The following is a 22177-nucleotide window of genomic DNA, read 5'->3' as shown; positions in this document are numbered from 1 at the left end:
TATTTTCAGAATTCAACTTTCAAAGTCCTGCAATTAACATTTTTTAAGTTAGTTAAAGCGTAGGTCAGCCGGAAAAATATATATTAAAAGCCAGCAGCTACAAATACTGCAGCTGCTGACCCTTAATATATGGACACTTACCTGTCCAGGACGCCCGTGATGTCGGCAGCTGAAGCCGATCTGTCTGTCGGCTCTTGGCTGCTGCCGCTGCCATCCTCGGTAAGGGAATCAGGAAGTGAAGCCTTGTGCCTTCACTTCCTGGTTCTGCACTGCGCATGCGCGTCCTTAATGGTCCCTGCTGTCTTCTGGGACCTGTGTGTCTCCCAGAAGACAGCAGGGGAGGACAGAGTAGGCGCAGGAAGTGGCGTAGGTCACCACGATTACCGCGGTGATCTATGCCAGGAAGTTGGAGCAAATACCCCCTAAAAGGTGCCAAATGTGACATCGGAGGGGGGTTGGGTTCCAAAAGTGCAAGTTAAGTTCCATTTTTGGGTGGAACTCCACTTTAGGTGCCATCAACTCATCCTAGCAACTTGATGAATGAGAGATCCAAAGAGAATTTGATTTTGTGCTAGTCTGGCAAGATCTTACAGTGTCATTCCCAGGGCTATAGTCAATGTGTCCAACCATCTAGTAGGTGGTTTTCCTCTTTGCCTGATTTCTTTTACCTTTCCAAACATTATATAGTTCTCCAGTCATCTCTTTCTTCTATGATTGCAAACTTGTACTGGAAGTACAATAAATAGAGGAAGGATTTTTAGTGGGGGGTAGAGTCTGTACTTTTTACTTACCTTTTATAGAAAGAGTGTCCAGATGATGCAAGGAACGCTGCTCAGTGATGGTGTCATGAGTTTGTGCTGAGGTAGTGATTCAGTCTCATGGAAAAAAAAAAAAGATCTCTTTCTTCTATGATAAAAATGGGACATTCATAACTTTATCATTAGAGCTTCTAGTGACAAAGCAATTTGAGGGCTTCCTAAATTAATCTGTTATGCCCTGTACACACGATCGGTTCATCTGATGGACCGTTTTCATCGGACGAACCGATCGTGTGTGGGCCCCATCGTTTTTTTTCCCATCTGTGGAAAAAAAATAGAACTTGTTTTAAAATTATCTGATGGTTAAAAAACCGATAGAAAAAAACGATCGTCTGTGGGAAAATCCATCGGTCAAAAATCCACGCATGCTCAGAATCAAGTCGACGCATGCTCGGAAGCATTGAACTTAATGTTTTTCTCTGCATGTCGTTTTACGTCACCGCGTTCTGACACGAACAGATTTTTAAATGATGGTGTGTAGGCAAGACTGATGAAAGTTAGCTTCATCAGATATCTGATGAAAAAATCCATCGGTCAGTTTTCATCGGATGAACCAACTGTGTGTACGTGGCATAAGTTCCACAGACTGTCCACGGCACACATAAAACCTTTCTCCAGCACTAAAGCTCAATTGAGTTGATCTTCTTTCTGTCCTGTTTCAGCTGGGTCGAGCTTTCACAGCTGTAATTAACAACTGAGGCCGCATACACACGACCGGTCCATCCGATGAGAATGGTCCGACGGACCGTTTTCATCGGTTCACCGTTAAGGCGGCCTGATGGTCTGATGTGCGTACACACCATCAGTTCAAAATCCGATCGGGTCAGAACGCGGTGACGTAAAACACAACGACGTGCTGAAAAGAAACTAAGTTCAATGCTTCCAAGCATGCGTCGACTTTATTCTGAGCATGCACGGGTTTTGAACCGATGCTTTTGTGTACTAACCATCGGTTTGGACCTATCGGTCAGCGGTCCATCGGTTCGATTTTAAAGCAAGTTCTCTAACTTTTGTCCGAAGGACAACAGACCGATGGGGCGTACACACGGACGGTTTGGACCGATGAAACTGAACTTCAGTCCGTTTTCATCGGTTTGAACCGATCGTGTGTACGCGGCCTGAGAAAATGAGTATGTGGATCAGCCCAATGTTTGTTTGAATGTCATTTCTTTACCTTGGAATTCTTTGTAGACAGTCTTCATTATGTAGCTACCAAAGGAAGTAAATGTAAATAACCGAATGCACTGACTAGACCCAAAAAACGACAACACAGTACACAACATTTAGACAGGGCTAGTTACCATGTGCTATTTTGTTACTGACTGTTGCTTTCTTGTTTATGAAGGACCTTAGGAGATTAAAATGCTTTACGACTTCTATTCTTTCCCGGTCAAGCTCAAAATCGTCGTCGTTTTCTGTGTTCATGATCTTCATCTTGTTAATATTCAGTTTTAATCCTATGTTACGACTTTTGCCTTTCACTTTTCTCAGCAAATACAACATATCTTCTTTGCTTCTGGTGACGAGCGTTGTGTCATCTGCATAATGCAGGTTGTTTATGTTTTGGCTGCCAACTTTGATACTGACAAGCTCTTTTTCCAAATTTGCATTTCTGAAGATGACCTCACCATGTAGGTTGCACAGGTAATGTGATAAAATGCATCCCTGCGTGATGCCATGTGTTATTGGAAACCAGTCAGTGTTGTCTTATTCAGTTCTCACTGTAGTTTCTTCATTTTTGTAGAGGCGCTTTATCAAATGAGTTATGTGTTTAGCTATTCCCATTTGCAAAAGGGTCCTCCATAATTTATCCACGCAATGAAGTGCTTTGCTGTAGTTGATGAAGCAAATGTATTCTCAACCTTCTCTAAACCCAGCCTGAGCATCACCTTTCTTCGGTACAGAAATTAATAGTCATCTTCTCCCGTTGACACAATGGATAGCAACTTTGGAGCGTCTGATTGACTCAGTTGGAATACCAAGTATACCTGGTGACTTATTGTTTGATAAAGCTTTAATTGCTGCTATGACTTCTCCCTTTAGAATTTCAGGTTCATCTTCAACATCACTTACTAGTTAGTTTTCTATGTTATCCAGATAGTTTTTTTATATAAAAGTGCGGGCTACCGAATCGATCTTAACATTTTTCAAAGAACACTATTCCAGTATATTTGAGGCCAGGGTGAATAAGAGCACTCTATATACACCAAAACGAAAAGGTGTACTTGGTCTTCCCAATTTGCAGAAATATTTCCATGCTGCACAGTTAGCACAGCTCGCTAGATTCCATTCCCAGCAGGCCCAGGCTATCTGGATGACTATGGAATCATATTCCTGTCTCCCCAGATCTGTGCCTCACATTATGTGGCTTCCACTTAAAGAGAGACCTCTGATATTATGCCCTTCCCTGTCCTTCTCACTAGAATTATGGGATAGGGTCCCCAGAACCCAGTGTTTGGAAATCTCCCCATTCTCCTCTGGCACCACTGTTGAAGAATAGAGCATTCACCCCGGGCCTCACTCCCCTTGCGTTCGAGTGGTGGACCAATAAGGGTCTACTGCGTATAGCTGACTTTTATGATCATAGGGGTATGTTAACGGAACAGACTATGATAGATAAGTATGATATGCCTTTAATAGAGAGCTAAGATAGACTCAGATTTCTCATTATATACAAACTTTGGCCCGTAAAAATGACTTAACAACACTCACACCTATGGAACGGTTGTGTACCCAATATGATAAGATGAAGGGTCATATTTCTTCTATTGATGGGAGAATTGAGGAAGCTGAACTATATGATTCAATGGGAAAAAGATATACAGGAAAATTTAGACCTGACCGAATGGCACTCGTTAGCTGATACAGCTTCTCGATCACTCATCAATACCTCAATAATAGAGGCAAATTATAAGGTTCTTTTTCGATGGTATATGGTGCCAGCTAGGTTGGCTACCTTTGTATCAGGAGCATCCCCCCAGTGCTTTAGAGGATGTGGACAGACTGGCACTGCCTATCATATATGGTGGACGTGCCCCAAGGTTAGAAGGTTTTGGATTAGAGTTTATTAATTTCTCTACTCGCTTACTCAGATTAATTTGCAGAAATCAGCAAAGCAAGTGTTACTGGGGGGCAGGGTTGTTGAGGCCTCTAAATCCTGTAGGCAGCTCCTAACATTTATATTTATTTCTGCAAAGATAAAAATCGCTAGAAATTGGAGGTCTGCAGCTCTCCCATTCAAACAGTTTAAAGGTAAACTCACTTGGTTGATGTTGAACGAAAGGTTAAAGTGGATGTAAACCCACTCTCATCAATTATAAAGTACTGTCATAGTGCTGAACTAGAAGGCTATACATGCCTCCTGCATGTATCCTTACCTGTCAAATGTTTCCCGTTTAGCAGTTAGAAGCCCCCAAAAACAGCAGATTCAGTGGGTGGGTCTGTTATTGGCGCTTGGTGGGCGAAGTCATGATGTCAGCAGACTCCCTGCCCACCTCTAAACTCCCCTTGGACAGAGCGTGCACAGTAGAGGCAAAGCACGTTCTTGGTAAAAACAGAGCGCGCTCACGGCCCCCTGTCATTTCTGTACACACATCAATCTCCAGTGACAGTCGGCGATGATCGGTGCGATGGGACAGCTGTGAGCACCGATCCCCCCTGCATGACTTTTCATCATCTGCTTCTCTCCCTCCCGCGGCTTTCACCTGAAAAGCCATGCAGGGGGGATCAGTGCCCACAGCTGACCCATCGCACCGATCATCCCCGACTGTCCTCGTGTCTTCCTCCGCCCCCCCCGTCCCTCTCTCCGTGTGTCCACAACCTCCCCCCCGCTGTGTCTTCTTCCTCCTCCGCCCCCCCCTCATCCTGATCTGTATGTCCACATCCCTGTGTGTTCACCCCCCCCTGTGTTCACATTCCCCCCGTGTATTCACACTCCCATGTGTTCACACCCCCCGTGTCTTCCTCCTCCTCTGCCCTCCTCAGCTGCCGGCTTCTCTCCCCTCTCTCTCCTCTCCCGAGGGCTGAGAGGGGGGACGGGGGCGGGTGATCTGTCAGGATGGAGAGCGGAGAAAGGAGCTGGTATGTCAATTACCAGCTCCTTTCTTTTCTGAACGGGACACCGAGCACTCTGTGTCCTGTGATAACCGAGCAGAGTAACCTGTGTGTTACTATGCTCAGTTTATGAATGGAGGAGAGACGCTGTCTTCTCTCCATTCATCTTCTGTGCAGAGAAAAGGACTGGGGAATTAATGTCCTCTGTCCCTTTCTCTGTCTCAAATGGGAGATGTCAGGGGTTTACATCCACTTTACAGCATTAATGCAGGACAAAATGAAATTGTTCCATAGAGTGTGGGACCCATGGATTGCATACCTTACAAACGAGCCCAAGAGGATCACGATCTAGCTTATATGTAGTGGATAGGCTTGGGTGCTGGGCCGGGGCTCCTTTCATCCCCCCCTTTTTTTCTTTGTTCCTCTCTATTCTTTTTTTAGCCTATCTTCGACTTTCATTTCATCCCTCTGCTCTTTTTCTATACTTTACTATCTATATTTCGTATGACTTTGTAGGATCGTTGTTAGTTTGTGCAGGCTGGTTTGGGGCCTGTGCGGTCTGAGGGCCATGCTTCCCTTTCTTTTGCTTTATTTGATTGGGGGGGGTGGCCCTTGGGGACGGACGGGTCTCCTGCGGGAACTGGAATTTTTTAGTGGGATGTTGGTCCTAGAAGCAATAGGACAGTTTAAGCCATATTAGCGCACTGATGGGCCCTGGCCCGATTTTGCAATGTCACTTGTTTACTGCACTTAATTGGACTGTGATGTTATGTTCCCACTGTGTTGGATTATTTTTGTACAATGAAATGTTGAGAATATTTTTCTGTATCCTTGTATGGAAAATTCTTTAATAAATACCATTGAAACATAAATATGCGGGCTAATCTTTTCTCTTTTTGATATTCTCTGATTTGTTCAGTATCAACATTTATGTCGCGTACACATGACCGTTATTCACGTCATGGAAAAAAACAAAGTTTTTCTCGACGTGATTCCTCTCAAGCCTGCCTTGCATACACACGATCGTGAAAAAAAATGCTTGGGCAAAGTGCGGTGACATACAACAGGTACGACAACATCAGGGCCGTCTTTACCGCAGGGCAAATGGGGAAGGTGCCCTGGGCCCTGTCACTGTTGGGGGCCCAAAGCAACCCCCTTTAAAAAAAAAAAAAAATTTTTTTTTTTTTTTTTTTTTTTAGGGGTCCGGAGGGGCAATTTTTTTTAGGGGTCCTCAGGGGCCCAGATGGCAACCCCCTTTTTAAAATATATTTTTTATATATATTTTTTATTTCTTTTTTTCTTTTTATTAAAGGGCCCAGAGGTCCCCAGGGCCCCGGATGGCTACACCCCTTTTTTTATATATATATTTTTTCTTTATTTCTTTCTTTATTTCTTTTTTTGTAAAGGGCCCCCTGCTTCTAAATTTGCGGCAGCCCCCCCCGCTTCTCAATTTCAGGCGGCAGCACCCCCCCCCCGGTTCTCTGCTCCAGGGGGCCCATGCCTGAAGCTGTGTAAGTGGCCCCATAATTCCTGATGGCGGCCCTGCCGCCCGTTAAGCCCCTGTGCTGCCCACAAATCAGGCTGAAAATCATCAGCGGCACGCAGCCAGTGACAGTACTGCTTCCCTTCCCAGTGTTTTAAAATGTACAGCACCCCTGGCTTCCCTTTAGACATGCACTTCTCCCTTCTTGCCACTGGGTGCTGCTTGTATTTAAAAGTGAATTAGAATGTGATTTTATAACATCCCCAGTTTGCTCTTCCCGAGGTTGACTTCTTCATGTCCTGCTCCTCAAGGTATGTCACTGTTTGCTAATCTATATTGTAAATAGAAGTTTTCTGTAGAGTGTGCCCAAAGTCTTTATAATATTTGATGATTCACTGCAGGTCTGGTCAGTGTTTTAAAAAGTTCCTCTATTTTACACATGGCATGGCATGGGGTCACATCACCGTCTGTCCATTCTTCTTTAGCACCATGGGACCCATGCCATGCCATGTGTAAAATAGAGGAACTCTTTAAATCACAGACCAGACCTGCAGTCCAGGCTGAGTAAAGCCTCAAAACACATGGCATTACTGTCTGTATTTAACTGCTTGATGGGCTTATTTTGGGCCTGGCTGGTTCACATGTATGTGTTTTGGCGGCCCACATTTGCGCAGGCACAGCAGCCCATTCATTTGAATAGGCCGCCATGCCTGCGTTTCCTGCAAAGAAAAGCGCATGCCTCATGTAATAGGCTGCGCACACGGCACGTCTATGCCCATCAAGCACTGAAATACAGCACTTAGACGTTTAGGTCACGCTTTTAAAAACACAGTGTGTTTGTGTGTGCAAGAACTGCAGGAAAGTAGCATGGTGCAAAAGCAGAATGGATTTCAAGGCAACTGTATTTTTAAAATGCTGAATGCACCTTTTTTCTGCAGGAAACAAAGGCATGGCAGCCCATTCAAATCAATGGGCTGTTGTACCTGCACAAATGAGGACCGCCAAAACATACATGTGAACCAGCCAGGCCCAAAATAAGCTGGAGGGGGGCCCAAAAAAAATGTTTGCCCTGGGCCCAAACCATATTAAAGACGGCCCTGGACAACATGTACGACGGCACTATATAGGGGAAGTTCCATTCGAATGGCACCACCCTTTGGGCTGCTTTTGTTTGCTAATTTCCTCGTAACTTGCTTCTGAGCATGCACGTTTTTTCCCCTCGTTAAAGTGTACACATGACCGTTTTTCACGACGTGAAAAAGGACGAGAAAAAATAGAGTAGGCTCTAAATTTTTAACAGGCATTTTTCGCGTCAAGAAAAATGCTCTGGAGCATACACACGACCGTTTTTCACGACCAATTTAAAAAATGTTGTGTTGTGTCGTGTTGCATTAGAGTCTTAAACCATCCCCAATCTAGGTTGGAATTTCTGCCGCAAAGTCTGGTTTTTCATACTCCACTTCATATTTCTGCCAAATATCCTTGAGATATCGTTCTTTATGTTTCCAAATTTGCCGTTGAAATTCTTGGTTCATTTGTTATTTTTTTGGCTTGTCTTCTTTGTTCTGCCACGTTTCTTCTGAAACCCATGGTCACTTCTTCACTTTTTCCCTAATTCATTTTTTCATCTTCTTCAATACTTATGGTTTTGATGTTGTTCCATAACTCTTCAGGCTCCCAATCTCCTGTATCAAGTTTGGCAAATCTGCTGCTTAGATTAATGCAGTAATTTTGTGGAATATTTTCAATATCATTTCTTGGAGCACCTCTAATGATCTTCTTCTTTTGAATCTTTACCTTGATCTTGCTTTTCAAAAACTTGTGGCCACTTCAACAATCAGGTCCTGACTAAGGCCTCGTACACACGACCGAGTTTCTCGGCAAAAACCAGCAAGAAACTTGCTGGGAGATATTTTTTTGCCGAGGAAACCGGTCGTGTGTACATTTTCGTCGAAGAAACTGTCGAGAAACTCGACGAGCCAAAAAGAGAGCAAGTTCTCTATTTCCTCGACGGGAGTCTCAAATTGGCTCGTCGAGTTCCTGGTCGGGCTGGTTTCCGACGAGAAACTCGAGCGTGTGTATGCTAAGAAACCCGCGCTTGCTCAGAATTAAGTATGAGACGGGAGTAAAAGTAGCATTTGTAATGGAGATAACACATTTTTCAAGCTGTAACAGACTTAATAGTGCAAATCGTCTCTTAACAAACTTTTACTTAACACGCAAACACATGAGATTAGCAAAACCAGCCCCAAGAGTTTAGCCAGTGGAATCGAACTTCCCCTGCCGTTGTATGTGTTGTATGTCACCGCGTTTGAGAACGAGGAGATTTTCGCTTGACTGTGTGTACGCAAAGCAAGCTTGTTGAGTTCCTTGACAAGCCTAACAAGGAACTCGATGAGGAAAATGATGTGTTTCACCCGTCGAGTTTCTCGGTCGTGTGAACGAGGCCTTAGACCTTGCTGTCAAAACTACAGATTTCTACCTCTGTCCTCTGCAAATGTAATCAATTTGATTACAATACATTTGTAGAGGTCCATGTGATAATTGGTTATTTTTGCAAACTGTACAAAGTTATCACCAACTTCATTTATTTCCCTGTAGACCAATTGAGATCACTCTGTCACCAATAGTATTAAAATGTAATACTCTCTACATAGGTTAAGTAGTTCACTTTAAGGCTAAACTTCAGGCAGACCACTAAAAACATATAACAGTAGGATTGTGTGATTTGCTAATGGTTGCTGATTGATTTCAGTTTCCATCCATGCTATTGTGCCAGCGAACTGAGCCAGCCTGGCAACCTATTTAGTACAGCTAGGTCACCTCAAACCCCTGGTCTGTGATTAACCACTTCAACCCCGGAAGAATTGGCTGCTTAGTTTTTCAGTGGGTATAGAAAAGAATCACCCCCTTTTAAAAAAAATCTAATTTTGTTGCTTTGCAGCCTGAAATGAAGACAGACACAGTATTTGTTTTATCCCGCTGTATTTGCTCAGTGCAACTTATAACATCCAAGTGAAAAATATAAGACCAGCATGTCAGGGGAAAAAAAATCGAAAACAGAATCACTGAGTTGGAAAAAGGATCACCTCCTTATGTCAGTATTTTGTTGAACCTCCTTTTGCTTTAATTACAGCCTGTAGTTTGTTAGGATATGTCTCTACTAACTTTGCACATCTAGACTTTGCCCACTCTTCTTTGCAGAACTGATCAAATTTAGCTAAATTTGATGGTAAGCATTTGTGGACTGCAGTCTTCAATTCATTCCACAGATTTTCAATGTGGTTTAAGTCTGGGCTCTAAACAGGGCATGCAAGGACATTCACCTTTTTCTCCTTCAACCACTTTGTGGTAATTTTTGCTGTGTGTTTTGGGTTATTGTCATGTTGGACGGTAAACCTTCGTCCCATTGACATATAACTATGATTAAGCATTGACACTCAATGCGAAACGCGTCAGCTGTTTATCCCACTGTGTGCTGATACCCGTAGTGCATTTTTTCCTGTACCCAATAAAGGGCACGTCTTTTTTCAAGTTACTGGAGTGCGGCTGTCCATATCCTTATTGTCTTTGCACTTCGTCCCATTGACAACTTTCTGGCATAGTGCAACATATTTTCCTCAAGAATCTGACAGTATTTTGGTCTATCCATTTTCCTTCTTTTCTAACAAGTGCTCCAGTCCCTGCTGCAGAGAAACACTCCCATAATTGGATATTGAAACCTCCATGCTTTACTGTAGGAATGGTGTTATTTGGAGGATGAGCTGTATTGGATTTCTTACAAACATACAATTTGGTGTTGAGGCCAAATAATTCAATTTTAGTATCATCTGACCATAACACCCTTTTCCATGTGGCCTCAGAATCTTCAAGGTGCATTTTGGCTCAGTCGTGACTACATGTGGACTTTCTTGAGTAGAGGCTTTTTTCTTGCAACCCTCCCATGCAAGCCACATTTGTGGAGAATTTGTGATATTTTTGTCAAATGCACACAATCACCACTCTTTGTCATAAATTCCTGCAACTGCTCCAGAGTAGGCCTCTTGGTAGCCTCTCTGACCAGTTTCCTCCTGGCTCTTTTATCCAGTTCGGAGCGATGTCCTGACCAAGGGAAGGGTCTGTGCTGTACCAAATACCTTCCACTTCTTTTTTTGTTCACAAGAAAATACCTTCCACTTCTTAATAAAATACTTCACTGTGCTTCTAAGCATTGATAAAGCCTTTGACATTTTTTGTATCCATCTCCTAACTTGTGCCTGTCCACAACATTATCTCATAGATCTTTTGACAGTGCCTTGCCACCCATAGTTGATTGTTTGCTTCAGTTGCACTACCAGGAAATAAAATGCTCCAGGAAAGCTCTTTTCATACTGAGCCAATCAAAATGACAACACATGGTTCACAGTTGAAAGTCAAATGGCTTTGAGTGCCATTGAGAAGGTGATTAGCTACATCTGATTCAGTTTTAAAGTAATTTTTAGGAGTGGGGTAATCCTTCTTCCAACTCAGTGACTCTGTTTTTGAATTTTTCCTTTTTTCTGACATGTTGGTGTTATATCTTTCACATAGATGTTATAAGTTGCACAGAGTAAATACAGCTGGATAAAACAAAAACTGTCTGGGGCAGATCCTCGTACAGCGGCGCATCTGTACGCCAGGCGCAGCATATCTAAGATACACTACGCCGCCGTAACTTATTTATTTTATTTTGAATCCACAAAGAATTTGCGCCGTAAGTTACGGCGGCGTAGTGTATCTCTGGCAGCGTAAGGGCGCGGAATTCAAATGGATGTAATGGGGGCGTGTTTTATGTAAATACGTCATGACCCGACGTAAACAACGTTTTTTTTAACTGCGCATGCGCTGTCCCTGGGGGTATCCCAGTGCGCATGCTCAAAATTTGACCGGAAGAAGCCAATGCTTACGACGGTTACGTCATTCTACGCAAATTCCTATTCGCGAACGACTTACGCAAACAATGTAAAAAATTCAAAATTGTACGCGGGAATGACGGCCATACTTAACATTGAGAACGCCACCATATAGCAGCTTTAACTATACGCCGGAAAAAGCCGAACAAAAACGACGTAAAAAAATGCGCCGACCGGACGTACGTTCGTGGATCGCCGTAAATAGCTAATTTGCATACTCGACACGGATTTCGACGGAAACGCCACCTAGTGGCCGTCGAAAAATTGCATCTAAGATCCGACGGCGTACTAAGACGTACGACTGTCGGATCGATCCCAGATACAAAACAAAGATACGACGCGAGAATTTTGAAATTACGCCTGCGTATCAATAGATACGCCGGCGTAATCCTTTTGTGGATCTGCCCCTCTGTCTTCAAAGCAACAACATGTGATTATTTTAAAGGAATTGATTCTTTTCTATACCCACTGTATATGTTACATTGGAATATGTTACGTATGGAAGTTGAATATCAAGTTGAATACAAAGACCATAACATATTTTTTATTGTGCAAATTGACCATAATGGAGTACCAACTTATAAGATGCAAGAGAAAAATGTTATGGTCTACATGTAACCCTTATGTAATATAGAATCAATTCCTGGAGATGGTGCATGCAAATTATATTATGCTTATGTGTTATTGCTTCATGGAATCAGAAAACCTCAGCCTAAACTGCGCACAATGATAGTAAGTATTTTTTGTCATAAAGTTTATAAGTATATACAGTATGTAACTGCAATTGTATTATTAATGTAAAAGAGCAATGTATTGATAATGCAGTCGCCAAATCAAGAGAAAACTATATGCACTAAATGAGAATAGAGGATCATGGATATTATTGTTTACCTACATTTATTTATAAGCTACGTAAACTGAAATGCTTAGTAGATTATTGAGGGTAGACATTTGGTTATCTGCAATTTGACTAGCTGAGACCTCTTTATATATGAAATACTGAAAATTGAAGTTTAGATTTTCAAATCATGGCAAGGCTCCAGGGTGGATTTCCAAATCTTAATGTGTGTTTTTGTCTGATGTTTTGTGAGTTTGGGAAGTAATAAAAAAGAAGGATAATATATTTTATATATACCATTTATAGGGTAGTGGTTGAATTTATATTACATAAGGATAAAACAACAATACTTAAGAAAACAATTAATAGTTCAGAAAATAAAATAAAAAACACATAAACTGGTCTCCCTATCCCCTAGAGGGCACATACCTAAATAAATGAAAAAATGTAAAGGGTTTTTAAAATTCTTAAGTCCAATATCATACTTTTAACTGTTATAAAGTTGCTCATCCAGGGAAACCAATTATCTGTAAATATATACCCTATATCTCTAAAGGAAAATGAGAAACCATATTACATTATGATATAATGATTCATTGTGGGTGTATGATTACTTTTGATTGGTGTACCAATAGCTCTCCCAATGTAATGTAACAGTAAATCCCCAAACACACAGCATCAATAAAGGAGGAGTATGGCCGAAGCTTTTTTGGCTATACTTCTCTGATGGATCACAGGAGTCATAATCCCATGCCCCATTTTCAGCTGAGAGTGGGCTAAGGCTGGGGAAAGATCCTGACTTTACAGTTGGGATCCAACCAGAACGCTGCATCGGTAACTAGCTCAGCTCTGTTCAATATATGTTATACTTGGGAGGACTCACAGAAACTGCAGATATAATAAAGAAAATAAGGGTCAGAGGGTGTGGACATGTTACATTTTTGGCTGGGGATGGCTGCAGAAGACAAAACAAAATGGAGAACATGTTAGCTGAGGCTAGTAGAGATCAATTCTATTACCCTAATCAATGTTCCCCCTACAGACTGCTGAGGTCAGAGAGCTGCACATCATATACCAAAGGGCCGCAGGATGGGCACCAGGGCCTTGGAGAATTGTCCCCAGAACAAGTGTTCTCAGAAGATTTCCCCTTTCCTCTTGTTTTGGGAATAACTTCAAAATGTGTATTTCTCTATCTTTTCTTTCACACAGACATTTTGATCGGGTCAACCTGTCCGTTTTTCAGGTGGACCTGATTGGAACCTCCATTCTCTCCTATGGAGAGGTGGGCGTAAATGCACATGTGTGCGTTTACACCTGCCTACATTCAATCTGATCTAATCTGCCAAAAAGAGATGGATGCAGATCCATTCCTTTCTCTTCCAGCAGATTAGATTGAATGGCAATAGGGTATAAACGGACAAGCAGTCCATTTACATCTGCCTGCCCATAGAGGAGAGGGACATGGACCTGCATGGATCAACAGACAAATCCCCCGCTGAGCAAGTGAATCACAGCAGCAGTCCACCCCATGTGAAAGGGACCTTTTTTAGTGACAATGGCCTCCAGTATAAATAAAGGGTTAATCTCCTCCCAGATATGATCAACAATAAAAACTTGAAAGAGGGTCTAACCCTTCCCCTATCTATTCAAAACAATCAATCTATTTAGGTACTATTTAGGACTCCTTATGATGCACCTGTGCCCAGACTGTGGACATTAAACTATTTATATATTATTGGCAAGCAGTAAACAAGCATCCCTAACATCTCTAGTTGCATTTAATGATAGGTTATTCCTTTCAAAAGATTTTCAAAGACCAAAAAACACTCTAAAATATGCTGGTCGTTTAAATAAAAGGACTGGCAGCTCTCAGAGAAGAAAGCTGATTTCACTTCCTGTGTTGTGAAATATATTTTCTCCAGAATGCTTATAGATACAGAGATGACTTAGGGCTTCAAAAATAGGGGGAGGAGAAATGGGACTTTTTAATTAGTCTAACTCATAACTCATACATCCCACATTAGCAAGCATATTATATGCATTGTTTATGTGGGATGTATGAGTTATCCATGAAGATTTTTCTTCCTATTAAATTTGCATATATGATGATTGTAACAAGTGTTTTTTAATGTATTATTAATCATGTTTATTGAATATATGTACCATATGAGCCTATATATTGTATGTGCAAGTCATTATGACCACTAATCTATTGTTGATTGATTCAATAGTTTTTTTATGTTCAATATGATTATAAAATAAATCCTATGAATTTTGTATTCTATATATCATCAGTGGCGTATGTCAAGCCTCATTTATAGTCCCATTCCCCCTTATTTTTTGTAGCTACTACTTAGGGATGGAGGCTTGCCATTATTGGTGTTTCAGGTCATATTCTTGTATGCATTTTAAATGACTTAGGGCTTGTTTTAAAATGATATTATTTCTTGTTCAAATATACAATGCTCAGCACGAGTACACCCCTTTTGAAAAGTACGATTTTATTCAATATTGCAATGAACACAAGAACAATTTCCAAAATTTTGACAACTCTGTGTTTTATAGATCATTTGTTTAGCTCATTACATAAAAATAAGGCTAATAATATAACTTAGGTTACAAAATCTTCAGTTGTACTTAAATTAGTTCATGCAAAAATGAAATATACCCCACAACAAAAACGACTACATCTAGTATTTTGTACGACCTCCATGATTTGTAAGGACAGCACCAAGTCTTCTAGGCATGGAATTACCAAGTTCGTGACATATTGCAACATCTTTTTTCATTCTTCAAGAACGATCTCTTTTAGAGCCTGGATTCTGGATGGAGAGTGATTCTCAACTTGTCTCTTCAGAATGCCCCATTGGTGTTCGATTGGGTTCAGATCAGGAGACTTACTTGGCCACTGAATCACTTTCACCCTGTTCATCTTCAGATAATGCAGTGGCCTTAGATGTGTGTTTTGGATCATTGTCATATTGAAAAAGTGTGTGTCGATCAAGGGCACGGAGTGATGGTAGCATCTTCTCTTTCAAGTACATCTGTGAATTCATGATACCATCAATGAAATGCAGCTCACCGACAACAGCAGCACTCATGCAGCCTCACAGAAGGAGATTGCGACCACCATTTTTCACTGTAGGCACCATGCATTGTTCTTTGTACTCCCCATCTTTGTGACGACATACAGTTTTGAAGCCATCAGTTCCAAAAACATTTATCTTGGTTTCATGACTGCAGAGTACAGAGTCCCAGTAGTCGTATTCTTTTTCAGCATGGGCCCCGGAAAATTCTAGACAGGCTTTTTTGTGCATGGGCTTTAGAAGAGGACGACACCCATGCATGCCATTCCTCTATTGTGTCACAGGAAACAATCACCCCAGTTTGCCTTTCTACTTCTTTAGCCTACTGCAGTGAGCTTGCATGGGGATTTTCTTCAACCCTTCTCACCAGCAGATGCTCCTGTCAAGGTGTTAACCTTTGTGGACAGCCTGGACATCTCTGTGCGATGGTTGCAGTTCCATCTTTGTTAAATTTTTGTTTCACTTTTTCAGCAGTATTCTGACTTGATAAGTAAAACTTTGCTGATCTTCTTGTAGCCTTCACCTTTCTTGTGTAAATAAATTATTTTCTCTCTTAGGCCTTGTGACATTTCTCTTTCATGTGGTGCTGACAGCATAAAATGGGAAGGGGTTTTCCTTGTTAAGTAATGCCCTTTTATAATCAACTGTCAGCTGCAGTGGCAGCTGTAGAAGTTTTAGGAACTGGGGGTGCCAGACCCCACCCTTCCTTTTTGACCCTTCCCACTTGGCAAAAATGGGCATGGTTTCAGCTGAATGGCGACGCCTGGGCGCCCCCTATGGACGGGCTACCATTGGTCAGCTGGACACCTGTTTAATGAATAATTATACTCACCTGTAGTTTAATTATTGTTAATTAGGATTTTGTTGTCTAAAATGTAGCTTTGTTCCTAAGACTTTAATTGCGGTATATTCATTTTTGCAAAATGGTCTTGAATGAATTTGTTAGGAAAAAATCCTTTTTTGTGTGTGCAAATTAATAAATCTTGGTTGCAATTTATGGCCCTCCATTTGTGGGAGTATTTTGAAGTATAGTGTCGCATAGAAAATGTTGATTCTGAAAGGAAAGTAAAAATCTGTTAGGGTTTACTCATTTATGCTGAGCACTGTATATATAATTTAGTGTGCATGATCTGGACACTGGTTTACTTACTGATTACAGCTTGATTATTCAGGGTCATGACTGCATATTAAATCCCATGGCCTGAGTAAAACTTTGGCTTCTTAAATGTCTTGAATGCTCTATTGGCACGATCTATCTACTATAATTCTCCACTCTGATCCTGCCATTGTGGATTTGTGGCTGTTCCCATCCATTTTTTGTTACAGCCCCCCCCCCCCTTTTACATGTTATTTAAGTCTCATTCACATGGGTACAACATGAATGAGGCATTTCTTTTACACGTCTGAAGTTGCTTGGATCTGTCTATGTTAGTGAATAGAGATGCAGAGGCTGTACACACACTATCTGCATTAGGGGCCGCATTTATGTCAAAATTGGATGTGTGACTGTGTCTGCAAAGCCGCTACATCTCCATTCACTGATAGGCGGCTCTGGATGTGTATAGTGTTGAGGATGCCGCAACTATATACGTGTACGGTTGCAGTGCAGCCCTATTCACTTAAATGGGTTGCATTCAGTGGGTGGCAATGACTGCCAAACGGAACAGGGAGTATAACTCCTGATACAGCCATAAAGCAAAACTTTATGGCCATGACACGTGTACACCCCTGGCCGCTGCCTTCCCAGCTAAAAGGGAGTGATTGAGGGGTGTTGAAAACATGGCAGAACAGCAGGGTTTTACTGCCCCCAACTGAAGTGTAAACTGGCATAATGGTCATAGCAAGTTTGTAGACCCAAGAACGTATATATATATATATATATATATATATATATATATATATATATATATATATATATATATATATAAAAATAGAGGTAGTTGCGCGCTAATATGGTATGCAATGTAAAACTTAGAAAAACATATAGTGGTGATAACTTTTTACTGCAGCTGTCACTAATGTGCTCCCACAGAGCTGATATTGCAATAATATGAAAAAAGTCCAAAAACATAAAATGAATGAATTCATGTTGTGCAAACAAACACAAAACAAGCTTGTGTGATGTCTTTAAACAACCTCCATGAACGGAGTGCTCCCACCACCTCATGCAATGCTCGCTCACCTCCTTTAAAGGACCATGCAAGGGGTCAAACACACCTTGCACCCTGTGCAAACATTCCCTCCCAGGGATCGTCTGAGAATCTTGGTGGCTCAAAGGATGAAAGTAATTAAAAGCAAGAACTCCTTCCACTGTGCTGCTTCAAACTTCCTCCAGATGAAGCCACGTGGGATGTGGTGAAACTAGTAGAGGTGGAGCCTGGCGGTGGTCTACAATTACTACTACTACTGAGTGAGACTGTCATGTCATTTTAATGCTTTTAAAATTTCATTAAATGTGAGTTCAATGCTAGCTGGGGTGGAGTGGTTTAATTTTTAACCCCTCGGATACTGCACTATAGGAGGCACTTTCTCTAATTTTTTTTCATGTGTTGCTGAACTTACCGGTAGTCATTTTGGATTTAAAGTTTGAAGCAGCACAGTGGAAGGAGTACTTGCTTTTGATTATGATTTTGAGATGGCCTGAGCTCTGCTGTACAGGGATTAAAAGAGGCCAATGCCAAGTTTTAGGCACTTACATTGCTTGGATTTAAAAAAATCCATTAAGAGAAAATGTTTTTATTCTTGTATATCTGCTGGAGTTCATATTTAGCTCTCCAGCATCTACTTAAAAATGAAACATCAGTTTATTTTTCTAAAGTCATCCCTAGAAGTATCTCATCAAAAAAAAATGGCATTTTTATTGCAGTGGATGCCTAAAAAATGACTTGTATCCTAGTGCAAACGTATAGGAAACTCAATGGGCCCATCACACAAGCAAAAAATGTAATTCTTGGAGACATTGTGTACATCAGTGGTGTTCAGAAATCCTCCAGGTTACCATAATGTATTGAATTTTATAGAAAGTTACAGTGCCTTAGAATAACCACTTGCTGACTGCCCCACATTCATATACTGTGGGGCTGTGTCTCGTACAGGTGAAATCAAGCACTTGTACATGATTGCTTCTTCTGAATTCGCGGCTGCCTGTGACCAGCTCCCACTGTGTTTGGACGCAGCTGGAGCCAATCAGCGAGTCCGGTGGACCCAATGTCGGCCAGGACCCACCAATCCTTCCTGAGAGAGTCAGAACGGCAGTCTGCCTGTGTAAACAAGGCAGACCGCCATTCTGTGACAAGGGAAGACAGAAAACCTGTGTTTCTGCTAAGCAGTACAAGCACTCTCCACGCAGTTAAAAAGCACTCCCTAGGGGCATATTTAATCCTTTGATCACCCCAAATGTTAACCCCTTCCATACCAGTGTCCTAAGTACAATGACAAGGCATATTTTTTAGCACTGATCACTGTTTTGGTGTCACTGGTCCTCAAAAAAGTGCCACTTAGTGTCCAATTTGTCCGGCGCAATGTTGCAGTCCTGCTATAAGTCACTGATCACCATCATTACTAGTAAATAAATAAATAAATTAAAATTTCATAAATATATCCCATTGTTTGTCGACGCTATAACTTTTGCGCAAACCAATCAATATATGCTTATTGGGATTTTTTACCAAAAACATGTAGCAGAATACACATTGGCCTTAACTGATAAAGAAATATATTTTTCTGTATTGATGATGAGAGATCTTAGGTATGGCCTGTTTACAACTTTATATATGTGTTTTTTTTTTAATTTACATTTTTATTGGTATAAGCATAGAAACGTACAAAGGTACTTATATAAAGAGACAATAACATAATATGCATCAGAAAAAAACTATGCCATGCAAGGCATGCATTATTGGCTCTTATTTGGAAAACGTGAGAAGAAATAGAAGAAAAGAAGGTAAATACAAGGCAACTTTGGTAGCAGTACATATCAAAGAAACAAGGTAGTTGATGTTGTTATCAGTGGGATAATTATGGCTAAGCCATGTACACCAGGAATGCTAAGGGGAGTCAAAGGTGTGGAGGGCATCTCGTCTGCTTGCCAACACACGTTCCTAGTGGTAATGTGTGTTAACCAGCTGAAGGACCTCTGAACAATTAGGAGCCAGGTTGTTTTTGCCTAGTGATAATGAGATGGGGTGCCAGTAAAACATGTGTTACAATATATCGGAATTGTAACAGGAAGAGATCTACACCCAGATTCAAAATATATATATTTTATCAAAGTGGTCCATTGATTCTAAATTTTGACAAATTACTGTTGCAGTCCTATGTGCATGCCCCTTCTCTGTGGAATGATAATGTTTCTTAAATTAACCTGTGCTCTAGATATTACAGATGCTATTTTTGATCAAACAGAAAGAATTTGGATAAATGGTCACTGAATATGTACATAAATTTGGGAGGATCCCTCATTATATCTTGATGGCTGTGGCTAATTAGCAAAATTGCATAGCATTAGTGCTTTCAGAAAATAAAAACCATCCAAAGGGAATTTGCCCAGAATGTGCACAACAGTCTTGTAAATTAATCACAAGGTAGCAGAAATTTAAACAAGGAGGTGAAATATTCACTAGTTATTTTAAATGAGCTTTTGCCATTGACTTTATTAAAACAGGGATACATTCTATTTGCATTGGTTATGTAAAAAATGGAAAACCTGTCAGGAAATACATACATATGCATATATATCCTGCATGCAATATGGCTGCTTTATTCTGAACACCATGATCACCTTCTCTGTGCCTCCAGTGATTTTTCTGATTTCCAACAATTTTGTATTTATTGTGAATAAACATCTCCCCCATTTCACCAGCAACATTAAACAAGAATGATAGGGGTGGTGGCAGATATTGGAGGGGGGGGGGGTGAAACTACAGATCATGTAGGCAATACAGTAGGCAAAATTGTAATGGGGCTTCCTGGCAAATTTTTTCTGTGGCACTTGGCAGTGTCTACTGTGATAATACTGCCACTGATCTTACCAGAGTCATAGTAACTATAATAACAACAATCATCACAATATTTAACATTATGACATACTGTATTTGCTCAAAAACACTTTTTGAGGTTTCACATTAGGGAACACACATCCATATGCATGCATCTGTAAATCAAGTGGCAGTATTTACAGGCAAATACCTGCATACAGAGTATTTTGTCAATACAGACCTATGGCCAGAATTATGCACCAGTTGGGGCGCAAAGTCGCCGCAAATGTAGACATATTTCATGCAGTATGCCCATATGCCTCTAATTATGTCCATATGCATGAGCCCTTAAACTCTGGCATTTTGCAGTACCTTTGCTATCTTATCAGTGTTTACAGTACCTAAGAACATATACTGAGATTTATTTTATACAACCTTGGGAAGATTGTATTACAGAATTATTTCAGAGTGATGCCAATAGATCTAATCTGTTAATACAACTAAGCAAATGTTGCTTACTATTTAGAGAAAGCACGGGTGATCTGTGACCAACAACAGTTCTAAAGACTCATCCTGTGCATCTGACGTTAGTTCTTTTGAACAATTGACTTCTCTGGTGCTCAGGTTTGTGTCAATAGAAGTCTTTAAAGTCTTAATAATATAGTGCTGAATCTGGTGGTAACCTTTCTTCCCAGGGCCGGCCCTATGATGGGACCGGGTGGTACCATGGGTACCAGGCAGCACTTTTAGGGGGGCAGCATACTGATGCCCACCAGCCCGTTCCGCTACCCAAATAAAATTGATGTCCTTTTTTTTCCCTCAAATAGAGCTTTCTTTTGGTGATATTTGATCACCTCTGCGGTTTTTATTTGTTGTGCTATAAATCTATATATTTTTTAACTTTTTGCTATAATAAATATCCCCAAGATTTAGAAAAATAAACAATTTTCTTCAGTTTAGGCCAGTATGTATTCTTCTACATATTTTTGGTACAAAAAAAAACACAATTAGCATACATTGATTAGTTTGCGCAAAAGACATTGTGGCTGCCGGGAATTCACAGGTCACTTTATACTCCTGGATACATGTATAGAGCCATGGCAGGTCCTTTTATACGCCTATATGCATGTATAGAGCCATGACAGGCCCTCTTTATACATCTATAGAGCCATGACAGGCCCTCGTTATACTCCTTTATACATTTATAGAGCCATGGCAGGTCCTCTTTATATTGCTTTACATGTAAAGAGTAATGACAGGTCCTCTATATACATGTATAGAGCCATGACAGGTCCTATTTATACTCCTATACATGTATAGAGCAATGACAGGTCCTCGTTATACATCTATAGAGCCATGACAGGCCCTCGTTATACTCCTTTATACATGTATAGAGCCATGTCAAGTACTCTTTATATTCCTTTACATGTAAAGAGTAATGACAGGTCCTCTATATACATGTAGAGAGCAATGACAGGTCCTCTTTATACTCCTTTATACATGTATAGAGCCATGACGGTTCCCTTTAGTTATCATGATATAAAATAATGAATGTGGGGACCTTTTGGTTGGCGTGATTTTTTTTCTGGGGGGGCAGCATTTTATTCTTGGTCCCAGGCAGCACAATGTCTTGGGCCGGCACTGTTTCTTCCTAAAGAAGAATTCCAGGTATGGATATTTTTACATAGCTACATTGGTCCAGATTGGACCATAGTAACTATGTATATCCCATACCTTTGGGATCCCTCTAGAAGCTGAAAATCACTCTAGCAGACATTGCTACTCCAGTGATCTGTGTAGAGAACACAGGAAGTTGGGTGCCATGGGTGTGATTCAGAGATCACTTTGCATCTCCTTAATGAATGCAAAGGGTTATGGAAGGGGAGTTGATGTCACGCTCTCCACCTTGTCCAATTAAAGAATGCTTTGCATTCATTGAGAAAATGCAAAACATTCTCTGAATGGTGCCTGTGTCCAGCGGCTGACCTCCTA

This window comes from Rana temporaria, chromosome 5, assembly GCF_905171775.1.
Source record: "Rana temporaria chromosome 5, aRanTem1.1, whole genome shotgun sequence".
Classification (NCBI taxonomy): Eukaryota; Metazoa; Chordata; class Amphibia; order Anura; family Ranidae; genus Rana; species Rana temporaria.
The sequence above is the reverse complement of the archived record's forward strand: the minus strand, read 5'-3'. Positions refer to the sequence as shown.